This window comes from Zeugodacus cucurbitae, chromosome 2 (assembly GCF_028554725.1).
Source record: "Zeugodacus cucurbitae isolate PBARC_wt_2022May chromosome 2, idZeuCucr1.2, whole genome shotgun sequence".
Taxonomy (NCBI): Eukaryota; Metazoa; Arthropoda; class Insecta; order Diptera; family Tephritidae; genus Zeugodacus; species Zeugodacus cucurbitae.
The window spans coordinates 21,229,271-21,242,644 of record NC_071667.1 but is presented as its reverse complement, the minus strand read 5'-3'; the positions used below and the strand labels follow the sequence as shown (position 1 = coordinate 21,242,644).

The following is a 13,374-nucleotide window of genomic DNA, read 5'->3' as shown; positions in this document are numbered from 1 at the left end:
TTAATAGAGATATTCGATTAACTAAGAAGAGAAAATCTGTCAGTATAACGAGGGTCGAATTATGCCTCATGGCAACTGTTTTAACCGAGTTTTGTCCTTTTAAAAGAATATCGTATATGGATCCAATGAATACGTAAGACCATATGCAACTTAACAAGATTCCGATGTTCCTCCGCTTTCGGTCCTAAGAAACCTAATCAGACCAGGATTTTTATTATTTGGGGAATTTTTGGGAGACATAAAATAATCGTTTATGCAAATCGAAACTATCGGCATTAGAGTAATATTTGATGTCTTCATTACCTCATATGTATAAACCCAACTCATTCTATTTGGTCTACCCCTGACTATTTTGAAAAAAAAAAAACACATCACATCTCGAAGACACCACTTTAATAAACTCGAAACCCCGTATATTGGAAATCTGAAACTCGAAAATTTGGTCCGCACAGTCTGTGGAGTTTCTCATATGGTTCTCCACTATTTAGGCCAATTCGAAAAGGATATTACTTTTACGGACGTGCTTTCCCAATTCAGAAATGAACCTGAAGGTTCAAACTTTTCTTTTGTTATGGACTTGATTTAACGATTGACTTTTGAATAAGCAACCTTCTAAGATGCAATGGTGAACTCAGCAACTGAGAGAAAAACAGCGTCAAATTGTGGTATGAGGTTATGGAGAGATTTGATTTTATTCATTCATAATATTCATCAGTGATTACAGCGAAAAAGTTATTTGATACCTGGAAATATAGGTAATTGGGAGAGGTTTGGAACCACTTCTTTCGAGCTAGCTTTATTTTGCACAAAATGTGTTTCAATAAGTGAAGACTCTACTAAAATAGTGAAGACACCGAGGGGAACTCATTTAAAAATATTTAATAATGAATAATGAATTTTGGATGTCATGGTGCCAAAATATATCCACACAGATATTTAATACACAAACTGCTTACAATCCCATCATATTACACATCATTAGACGAGCATCTCGAACGTGCTTTCGTGAAGTGATTAATGAGTCTCCAACTCCGTACTAATTGTTCTTAAATTAAGCTAAAGAAAATAAAATAAAATTTAAGCGTGTCTGCAAAACACTAAACAATAAATTTGAACAACCCAAATCGCTCCTTTAAAAGTATACAGACATCCTGTTGCTGCAAAATGACACTCAATTTGTCGGAATACCATCTTTTCGCGCATTTCTCATATTTGTTGACATAAAATTACAAGCTAAGCAAATATTCAACGACTACTAGCTCGTAATTGCTAAGCTTATTTGTATGTTCGTTCGATTTTATGGCGTTGTTTATCCCGTGTAAATGGGAAAATAATCTCTTGAAATCTAAATAAATATAATTTGGAGACGCAATTTCATTTTGCAATTATTGTTTGTTAAGCCGGATGATATTTATCTGGGTGCAATAAATATGTACATGTGGCTTGCAACTCTTTTATTATTTAATAAAAATATTTATCAACAACACAATAGCTTCAGCGACATATTTATATTTCGATTTCCGATATTCAATGTCAATTTACTAACAGGTCTTTACTATTAGAGAATGTGGACTAGGCAAACTTTTGGTTAAAGTCTGAACTTAAAAGCTTTTAAGGGTTTAAATTTAGTATCTTCGCAAAACTAACTACCTAAAATGCCATTAACCAATATTATCAATTAGAGGCAATTCGGTCTATGTTGGAACGATCATGGAATCCTATCTTAAGATGATAGTAGCGATTGAATGTTAACGCCATCTAGCGGAAAATAAAATATTCACTCATCATGACCCATGAAATAATTTACTGTTCTTTTTAGGGTAGAGGTATTAATAGACTAAGGAACAACCTAGAGTTATAATATAGAGTTTTTTCAGCTAAATAACTTATGCTAGTACTAGATAGTTTTATTAATTTATTTTGTTTTTTATCTATTTTAAATTAATTTTAAACTTTTTACGTCTTTAATGTCACTTATCAAAAATATTTAACTAATACTTGATAGTGTCAAGAGAGGCGTTATTATAATTTATATACGGTCGTGTAGTTGAATCTATATGTTCTACAAGTTCTAGTCTTTATTTTCTATTGTTACTATAGCGACGGTTCTAAGACTAAAACTCAAACAATTTTTTATACTGTGAAATTAAAAAAAAATTATTAGAGAATCGGTCCTGTAACTATTTATAATGTGAAATAGTTCTAAGAAATTCTATATCTTCCAGCGAATCAGCGTTACGTGAGTGTGTTGTGGATTTTCCATAAATGTTATGAATCATTCTCAAACTCTTGATCTTATTCTCTTGGTTTGTTCTAGTCAATGTATGTTGTTTAACCTCTCCCAAAAATATGATATGTATGTGGACAAAATATCTTTAAAATTTCAACCGCAATATACATATTGATTAAATATTTGTCTTGTATTATTTTTTACAGATTATTACATAGAGTTCGAGAAACAAAATTACCCCGCAAATCAATGGTTTTATTTGCCTAAATACCTATGCCAATCAAGTAAGTGTTTATTAATATTTAAATAGTTTAAATTAATTGCTGTTATTAATTGATACTTTAAGTGCATGATTATGTATGAGTGTCACAGAATGTATGCTAATATAATTAAAGCAACAGCACAATTTAATTAATGCGGCTCAAAAGGCTAAAGGGGAAATTTTGAGATGAGATTTATTTGGAAGTATGAAAGTTGAATGTTGATTAACGGAACATTTGATATTGGTTTAGTATATATTGAATGAAGTACTGAATTAATTACAATTACACTATCTCTTTCATAGTGTCAAAGGTCACACTCTTGCAGTTTTCACTTTATTATGCGAGAGCGATGATTAAATTATTATAATTTTATCACATAGCCTTTTTACACATCCAAATTAATTGATCAATTAAAATTTTGATTGAGAAACCAGTTGGGCCTTCACAGTGCCGGCTACTCGAAAATCCATCAGCTGTTACTCATTTTTGTTTGTGATTTTCATAAAAAGTTGGTACGTTTCATTAGCTGATCGCTATTTTTTATTTATTTCCAGCAGCGACATCTACCGTCGTGTAGCGCGAATAACAATTCACAGACAAAGAGCGTATATATAATTACAAATACGGTCTTCGTCGCAGAGTTGCATTTTATTTTCAAGTTGATTAAAATTCAATTAAAATTTATGTAGAAAAATGAAGTTTTAAAGATTAAGAATAAATTAGCGTTTTAAGCAACGGACAGTTAATTGATAAATTAGCTCCTATATAAATGTCTTTCGAACATTAAATCTGGCTATAGTTTGTTCGCTGAATAAAACTGTTTCAGAGTTAAAATAAGAATCGATTGAAACTATTATAACTAAAGAAATGGTAACCTGAGTGTGAAAACTTCATCGGACTCCTTAGTGGCCGACGGAGATCAAGGCATAGTTTAATAGATCGTAAGTCATAAGAACATGTTTTGTGTTTGTGTTTAGCATTATATCTAATGAGGGTCAGCTTCATTTTAATAATCGATAATAGATTTCTAAACAATCCATTGAATTTAATGTCAAACTGTTGAATGTGTACATAACATGATTGTTCCTAACATTAACCCAGTGCTCTAATTTCCTTCCTCAGAACTAATTGCCATGTGTAGGTCATATGTTGCTTATGAAAAAGAAAGAGCAAAGCGATTTCCTAGTTGCATATCGTATCACGCAATCGATAGAAAGAACAAGCGAAAGGAAGGAATAAAAGTGAAAGTAGGTTTCAGAAAAGGGTGTGTGTTAATGTTTTCTCACATGGTAAGTCAATCGCTTTGTAAATTAGTGAAAAGTAAAATAAAATATGTAAAAAAAGAAAAATCATACAAAATAAATATATGTACATGTGTGTTTGTATGTAAGAAAAGCTACAAAGGCGGTTTCCAGCACAAATTAGTATTTTGATTAAAATTCAAATATTATAATGTCAATCGATTATTTTTTTATGAATTTCATTACACAAATTCATATGCTTGGGAACGCATGTATACATATATGTTTTCATGTATCAGTTTGCGCCCTTGCAATTGTTGTGTTTAGTTGTCATGACATCATTGGAGGAAACATTTTGTACGCTCCGAAAGCAGGTTAACCTCAACAATGCGTGGGTAAATAGGGCAGTGCATATATATTTTCTTACATATAGGTACTATATGCATTTACCATAGTTTGCATAGGATTGGTGAAGCACAAAAACTCTTAATTAAAATAAAAACATGTACACTACAACCTTCTATTGGTCAAGAACAACTGTCAATTGTTTGACTTCATTTCAAACTTGAACCCGGAGTTTAATTTATTATGCTTTCTGATATTTCTTAAACCCAATATAAGGTGTTAATATTTGTACAATTTCTCTCGTTCACGTGAACAAAACTCGTGAATATTGTCTTTATTAAAAATTTTCCTGGTACAGCGTAGAAAATTCTTCAAACTATAACCTATTTTTTCATGCTTCGTAAACATTTCTGCACAATTCATAAAGAAATAAGTAGAATTTAAGATTTTACAAGTAAAAAATTCAAAGAGTTTCTCAAAAGTCTTGCATTCTACACAATTTACTTCATTCACAAATAAATAGTGCACAAGTAATATGTACCGTTATGCTTGTAGCGTTGTGTAAGTATTACTACAACTTGTTTTATTTGTATGTAAGCAGCTGAAAGTGTAAAAACCTGTGAACTGCAAAATTTTCATGCTAACTAAAATACTTTTACTTCACTTCACCTATTTGCATCCACCGCACCTCAAGTTGGCGCTCGCAAACAATGTGCGAGTCGAGCAAAGTTAACGGTGCAAATTATGTGTTGAGAAATTGTTTTATTTTCGAACTTGCCAGCAGATGCGGCAGGAAATTGCAAGAAAGTTAAACTTCAACTAGTTTTGTGGCTAGGAATTTTATTAAGTAGAAGGTTAACTTTAATTTTCAGTGAAAAAACATATGTAAAATCAACTTATGGGGTTCTAAAACTTAAGTACAGGGAATTCTCCAAGCTGAAACTAAGATAGGTAATATCATCCTATTTGGCTCCTTCCTGGAATACTTTCTGATCCCAACGAAGTTTGGAATCTTAAATCTCTAAATTAAAGTCTATATGACTTCGAGAAATTTTTTTTGTCAAAGCAAAATGTCAAAGACATGTTATTTTTTGAATCACTTCTGTCTTATAAAGATACAACTTCAGAAACCAAACTATCCACGTTGAAGTCTCCGAAGATCGACGGATTAACAGTCCTGAGGTCCCCAACTTACTTTTACAGTTCTCAAATATATTCTTCAGAGATTTTCTAGTATTCCGTCGTGGTTTACGATTCTCAACAACAACAGTACAGTACTTTCCAGTACAAGATCGACGAGCAATTTACACTGCAAATCAACATATTGACGCCTCATAAATTTTGCAGAGAGTGGAGAGTGTGTGATTGATTGCGTTGGTATCGATATGTCAAAAAGGTTCCGTGTTTTTTTCTTTTGAAAACCATTACTTTCAGAACTGCGGGGCCTAGCACGATACATACTTCAAGTACGGTTTCCACCAAGTGCACGGTCACGGGGTTACTCACACAAACACAGTGTGTGCGCGAGTACACAAATATGTGTGATATATGAAAAATGATGTGCGCCGATTTTTATTCCTTAGCTGCACTCAATACCTGGCGAATGGACGAGAATATTAATGGCGATTGAAAACCATTTATCAATGGCAACCGAATGAAGTACAAGTGCACAAGTTTAGTTTGTTCGTACAAATTGCGTTTAGCTGGTGGAGATTTCGTTGTGAGGAATATTTAATGCTGTGGTAGGTTCTATAACAGCGAGTAAGAAGTTATTGCTCGCTAATTGATTTCCTTTCCAAAAAACCTCAGTAATTTTTTGTAGACATTTTTTATATTTTATGAACTTGTGAAACAGTTGACCCACCGTATTAACTGATGGTTATTTTGGTCATTGAATGATTTAGTTGTCTAAGTGGGATCCATCGCGAAACCTGTCGCGAAGGTAAACCTTTGAACCTAACCTAACCTTTGGAAACAGGGTGGTCATATTATGGTAATATTTTTCCATGGTCAATGTTTAAAATGTCCTCGAAGCTTCCGAAAGAGCATTATCTCTAATGAGACAAGTCTGCATCTCGTTAGCTTTGCTAATAGTAAAAATTACCACTCGGAATTTTTTTTTTAATATTTTACCACTCAGTTATTCTAAACCTTACAACTTATCATCAAAAAAAAATTTTTAGCTATAAAATTTAATCACTTTAAAGTAACTTATATTGATTAAGTAAATTGCGTAATCCTATAAATTTCACTTTAAATATGATATATTAATATGAATACAATTAATACATATACATATGTAAGTACATATGTAAATTGAGTACTACGTTAAAACTTAATATGCTCATTTTCATGCTTGCCTTGAGTATAAATATTTATGTTAAACATCCTTGCGTGATTCGCCACACAAAAAGCAAGCAAGCTTTCTATAAGGCACACACATACAAATAGGTACCAACAACAGTTAGGTGTTCATGTTATAACAATATAACGGGTGATTTTTTTGAGGTTAGGATTTTCATGCATTAGTATTTGACAGATCACGTGGGATTTCAGACATGGTGTCAAAGAGAAAGATGCTCAGTATGCTTTGACATTTCATCATGAATAGACTTACTAACGAGCAACGCTTGCAAATCATTGAATTTTATTACCAAAATCAGTGTTCGGTTCGAAATGTGAAATCCGCTTTTTTATCGACAAATTTTGTTCAGCGATGAGGCTCATTTCTGGTTGAATGGCTACGTAAATAAGCAAAATTGCCGCATTTGGGGTGAAGAGCAACCAGAAGCCGTTCAAGAACTGCCCATGCATCCCGAAAAATGCACTGTTTGGTGTGGTTTGTACGCTGGTGGAATCATTGGACCGTATTTTTTCAAAGATGCTGTTGGACGCAACGTTACGGTGAATGGCGATCGCTATCGTTCGATGCTAACAAACTTTTTGTTGCCAAAAATGGAAGAACTGAACTTGGTTGACATGTGGTTTCAACAAGATGGCGCTACATGCCACACAGCTCGCGATTCTATGGCCATTTTGAGGGAAAACTTCGGAGAACAATTCATCTCAAGAAATGGACCCGTAAGTTGGCCACCAAGATCATGCGATTTAACGCCTTTAGACTATTTTTTGTGGGGCTACGTCAAGTCTAAAGTCTACAGAAATAAGCCAGCAACTATTCCAGCTTTGGAAGACAACATTTCCGAAGAAATTCGGGCTATTCCGGCCGAAATGCTCGAAAAAGTTGCCCAAAATTGGACTTTCCGAATGGACCACCTAAGACGCAGCCGCGGTCAACATTTAAATGAAATTATCTTCAAAAAGTAAATGTCATGAACCAATCTAACGTTTCAAATAAAGAACCGATGAGATGCGTTTTTTTTTTAAAAAAAGTTATCAAGCTCTTAAAAAATCACCCTTTATTTAAGTTAAAATTAATTAGAAATAATAATAATAATAATAACCATAAAGGTACTAGATAAATATGTCTGTATAATATGTATCACGTTAAAATGTTACGTATACGCCGTGTGTGCTGTGCTAGAAAAGGTTGAAGTGCAGATAAATTGGGAAAAAATTTAAAATATTTTTGCAACATATTCATTTAATAAACAAATGACATGACTTTATACTATAATCTGCATTTTGTATTAACATTTCAAGCATATATGCTCATTTTTTGCAAACTCGCAAATTCATTGGAATGTGATTGTACAAAAACAAATTTAATATGGATTATTTATAATTTCTTTGTAATGATTTCTATAAATATATCACAGCAAATATGTGAATAAATGCAACGATGCAGCATATACATCTTTATATTATGTAATTCTAAAGAAATTTGTGTGAAAATTGGCTTTAGCAGAGTATTCAATTAATTAAATAGTTTTAATTTTGACGTCGCATTTTATTATTGAACACATTTATATACTTTAGTTAGCATAAAAACTGTCATTACACAGTATTTTCATTAAAATGGACAGTTTATAGCTTTTATTCAAAATAAATAAAAATAACAGCCTTAACCCAAATAAATTATTATATAATTTGTAATTTCCAAGTAAAAATTACCGATATATTAATCGATATAAATCGATTTTCCATTTTCGTGAATTCTTTCAACCCAAAGTATCGATATATTTACCGATATTAAATTTTAACCTAAAAATGCTGTGCTGCTCCGACTTGTATTTTCCACCCCAGAATAAAGATACTTAAAGAGAAAATGTAATGAAACAACAAACAACGGACGTACATTAGGGATCAGCTAAATAATCCTGTTCTATTCTGAAATCGATTTCAATGGTTATCCAGGAAATCAAGTTACTATTTCAAAATGCATGTTGTTTCCGATTTCCTCCAATTTTAGTCTGTACAAGGAAGTGGCTAAAAGAAAGGACTCTAGAGAGTCTGGTTGATATAGATTTAGTAGTTTACGAGATACGTACAAAAAACTTAATAGAGGGCGGGTCCATGCCCATTTTCCCAAAAAATAATCATCCAAATATGCCCCTTCATAGTGCGATCCTTTGTACGAAATTTTACCTTTATAACTTTATTTATGTCTTAGTCTTGGCACTTTATAAGTTTTCGGGTTTCGCCATTTTGTGGGCCTAGCAATGGTCTGATTTCGCCCATTCAATACCAACCTCCTCACGGTCCCAAGGAACATGTGTACCAAGTTACACATGTTACTAACGGACGGACAGACAGACATTCGGAACTCGTCTCGTCATCCTGATCATTTTGATATATATAACCCTATATCTAACTTGTTTAGTTTCAGGACTTACAAATAACCGTTATGTGAACAAAACTAGAATACTCTCTTAGCAACTTTTGTTGCGAGAATATAAAAACATCCAAAAGAAAAAAGTTCGATTTCATCGAAATTATGTGAAAATGCATATGTAAGTAGGTTCCCCAGACTATGCATGGCGTTTTCTGCCTCTAAAGAACGAATAAGTGCAATCAATCATGCAATTGGTAGGTAAGTCAATAAATAGCTAAGGTTGACATAAGAAGAGCAGTTGTAAAAATTCGTTGACCAAACAAGGCAAACTGCCAAACAAAACACAACAACAGCCTTCAATAAACCCCCAAGTGGCAGAAATCTGCTGACTGTACGAACTGCTTGTCAGTTTGGCTAATTTAAAATTGATTAAAATTTGTATAAACAATTAAATAAAAATTATTTCTCACGAAACAACAGTTTGCCCCCAAAGACTGACTCGAAAACACTAACATTTTCCCTCCACTTATATGCACAATTGTTTACCTTTTGGCGAGTAAATAATTTCTACGCCCACACTTTTGCTGTTGACTACATTAGCATTTTCGCACCAACAGACAAATTCAAATTTCCATAGCATTGCCCTGGCATTCATTTTACGCTTGCCATTTGCATGTTCGCCGTTACTCACTCCCCTAGTGGTAGAGGGCGGTGGGTGCTGCGCTGCGAGTCATAATCATGCGATTGCAACAAAATGTGGCGAAATGAAATGTTTACCTGTCAAATGCTGACAAAAAATGGAGGCACACAGCATATACAGCGTTGTTGGACACAATGCAGTTGGCGTTTGTTTAAAGTAGCGGACTGATGTGTTAGCTCACACACTCACATTGGCACATCGATAAGATGGGTTTTTTAGTTTTTGTTGTAGTTGTTTTTATATTTATGAAAAGACGGCGCGGCGTTTTATTTTATGAAAATTTTTGTAGCTTACGTGGCGTATGAGTAACTTTTTGTTATGGGAGAGGAGAATAGCAAAAAAGTAACATCTGTACTATGTATATTACAGACTTATTACCATAATTGTGAAAAATTACAGCTGTTTTGAGTTGAATAAGTGCTAGTTATATTTAGCACATAACATATTTTTTCAATAAAAAAAGTATCACAAAATAAAATATGGCAACTCTTATCAAAATTAGTTTGCTATAAAAACACATTGTTTTCATTAATAATTCACAGTTATTATAGTATTTCAATTTAAAAGCATACTTAATTATTTTCTAAAATTAATTCAAATAATAATTTGGTGGCAACCCTATCTTTTATTTATTTTTTTATTTTATATATTTTCGATTTAATTTCATGCACTGAAAGCCTCAGAGGAACAGTCTGACTGAAAAGTACTGGTTAAGAGTTGGCAGCCCTAATAAATTACATTTACAATTAATATCTTTTATAATTATATATTCAAGTTCATACCAAAAAATTAGAGAATTACAGCAAACGCTCGTTAAAGACCCTATATTTTACGTATATGGTATATTCCAACAAAATGTTCCATAGATTGCACAGAAATTTTCACTGCGCATGTTTTGTTTACATCGCTCAAACAAAATTTCGCTCTCTCGCCGCAATGTGAGCGCAAACAAAGACGACAGTGCAAAATGCTCACATGCAAGTAAATTATTGCCATTCAGTGAGTTGGCGTTGTTCGAAGAGTTTGGAGGTTAAGTGTTTTTTCTACGGACGGACCGAAAGCGTGAATGTAAACAACAAGTGATTAAAGTGGCAGATAAAATTTAATGATTTGTGTTGTGGCGAGAGGTGAAATTGTTTTTAAAATGCTTATAGCATCTGTGTACTAATTAAAGTTTAAAACAATAATATTAAATGTTGTATGAACAATAGTAACGAAAAAGAGAAAGTTCTAATTTCATTTAAAGTTGAATAAAATAATTACTAATACGTTTTAGATATAGAACAAAATTAAATGAATTATAAAATAAAATAAAAATTAACAGCTGAGGTGTGATTCATATTCGAAACACGGAAATTCCAAAAATTTTGTAAAATATTTTTTATACGAAAAAACCTTCTGAAATATCCAATAAAGTGACTTATAACTAGACCTCTGGCCAAGGGTGAATCGAAATAGGAAACTCTTCGCCTTTACCAAAGTTCATTTCTCCTTGGTCGTATTGTCCCATAGGATCCACGCTATCAGAATAAAACTCTTATCGTATGCTAGGACGAGGTCGAATAATTTTTTTTCAATATTTGTTTATTTATTGAATCTGCTCTTTGGAGCCTAACAATAAGTTATTACATCTTAATTCTAATTAAAACTAGACAAGCTCAACCAAGTGATTGAGTTGTTTTGGTGAAACGTTGCTCTTCAGTGTGCTGGCATATCTCTTCTTTTTAGACGTGATTGATTGCAAGAATGTTCTAAAGCGTTAGCCAATGGGTTTGGGTGATCTCGGAGTTTGGATAAATATTTGTGTCTTCTGTTCTCTACTTCTTTCTTTACCATGAGAATACCAAGATCTTTACGGATATTTGCATTACGCATGTGCCATGGTGAGCACGTGATTGTTCTAAGCTTTTTGATTGAAATCTCTGAATTATATCGATATTGGTTGCACAGGTCGTACCCCACAGTTGAATGCCGTACATCCAAATCGGTTTTATTATCGCGTTATATAACAGAACTTTGCTGTCTAGGCTAAGTTTTGATTTTTTGTTTAGAAGCCAATTTAACTTTGCTGCTCTTATCTTCATGCAGGTTATTTTGCTCGATATGTGTTTTCTCCACGTGAGCCTTCTATCTAAGTGAATACCAAGATATGTTACTTCAGTCGCTTGGGGCACTAAAATATTGTTCATTTTAACTGCCGGGCACGTTTTTGGTCTTAGGGAAAATGTAACATGCTTGCACTTTTGTTCATTTACATTTATACGCCAGTTGGTTAGCCATTCTTCGACAAAAATCAAATGAACTTCTAATACTCTTGATGCGAGGTCGAATCATCTCATCGATTTCTTCTATAATGTCCAGCCTTTGCGAGACAAATATGTCTTGGATCTCACTTTCTAGTGATTCTTGCTTCACAACGGATTGTCTATCATAGTCTAACTGTATTTCCCCATCATCCGATTCTAAAAGTAACATTACATTTGGTTAGTCCAGAAACTGAGATTATGATAGACATAACCTCTAGAACTACCTTTTGAAAATATTGTCTATTCTTTTATGGTACTCCGACTAGAGCATCAAAGGCCATATATTTCTAAACTTTCTATTAGAATACTATAATTGAAACATCTCTATACCAATATTTGAGGTTGGTTGAGTGATCGAGGTCCATTCTAATCTCAGCAGAGTTCGGTTTATTAAACATGGAATGCTCGATACTTAAGTCTTTGATGTCGGCATTTGAGAAACAAAGAGTCGAAATTCGTTTCGCTATTTCTCTTTCTGGGATAGTTCAGCTGGATGAAGTTTGTATTCACAAACTAGCTTTTTACCCTTCACTAACAACAGTAGGTTTCTTTAACACAAATCTATTTTATGCTGGGACAACGTCTGACGTGCGGTAATTTGGAGTCCAATTGAGGTATCATTGGACAATCCGCGTTGTCTTCCATAATGGGTGTGTACAATTGGCATCTTTTGATATGTGAAGTCCTTCCAAAAAGTGAACAATTTTAATAACCGAAAGCAAAACATGAAGCTTCATTCATTTTTAAAGTGTACGTACGCACAACACTCTATCCAGGCCTGTATGGAAAAGTTATTTAGGACAGCACCATCAAAACCTCATACGGTAATGAACATCTTAAGCTAGCAAATTCATAAGGTAAGATTAACTGGATTCCCAATTTGTATATTAACTTGCTCCACACACAGTCGCACGAATTTCCGTTGATAGGAATTACTCGAGGCGTAACTTCGTGTGTAAATACCACCTTTCGCCGAATGTTAATTAATTTTTTATTTACTTAAGCTATCCGTAAATGCGTACACATCTGCAATAAAAAATTTTCGAGTAACGCTTTTAATGTTTACTAACACCCACAACAGCACACACACATCCGCGAAAGTCGCTTATATTACCCTTAACCTTGTAACTTTCTTGTAAAATACCGCGAAAAATTAACTACCTTCAGGCGTGTGTATTTGCGTCTTCGTAAAGCGCTTACCGCCCGCATACCAGCGAGCGAATCTCCAAATTCAACGACAAATCCAATCTCGTGGCTGTTAAGTCGTCTGCCACTGCCTAAATAAATAATGAGCTTAGCTGAAGGTAGACGCCGCCGTCACAGCGTCAATCACACACGCTGGACAGTTACAATATTTTGTATTTATTGTACAAGTTCTTTTAAATAGATATTTGAGAGAAGTTTTCACTCACAGCCTTCTCAAGCCATACAAATTTTAATGTCGAGGTTAAAAGTGAATTTAATTGGATTTTGTTCACTTTTGAAAAGTTGTGAAAAGTTAAATTAAAAGTCTGACATGCGAGGATGGTGCTTGTTTATTGAGAAGAAGATTCA

At 33.5% G+C, this 13,374-nt stretch overlaps 1 protein-coding gene across 10 annotated transcripts in view; it reads left to right on the top strand.

The window, feature by feature from the left end:
• The window catches only part of LOC105217179 (uncharacterized), a 263,745-nt gene that overhangs the window by 148,410 nt on the left and 101,961 nt on the right, over positions 1–13,374 (top strand). For 3 of the 10 annotated variants that reach the window (XM_054226883.1, XM_054226899.1, XM_054226901.1), the window contains one exon: positions 2,437–2,514. The exons of 5 other annotated variants lie outside the window; for them this stretch is intronic. The gene's annotated coding sequence lies outside the window, so the exon portion shown is untranslated. Of the gene's footprint in view, positions 1–2,436; positions 2,515–10,458; positions 10,642–12,078; positions 12,678–13,374 lie in introns of those variants that run through there. 2 more of the 10 variants (XM_054226898.1, XM_054226910.1) reach the window with 2 other exon arrangements.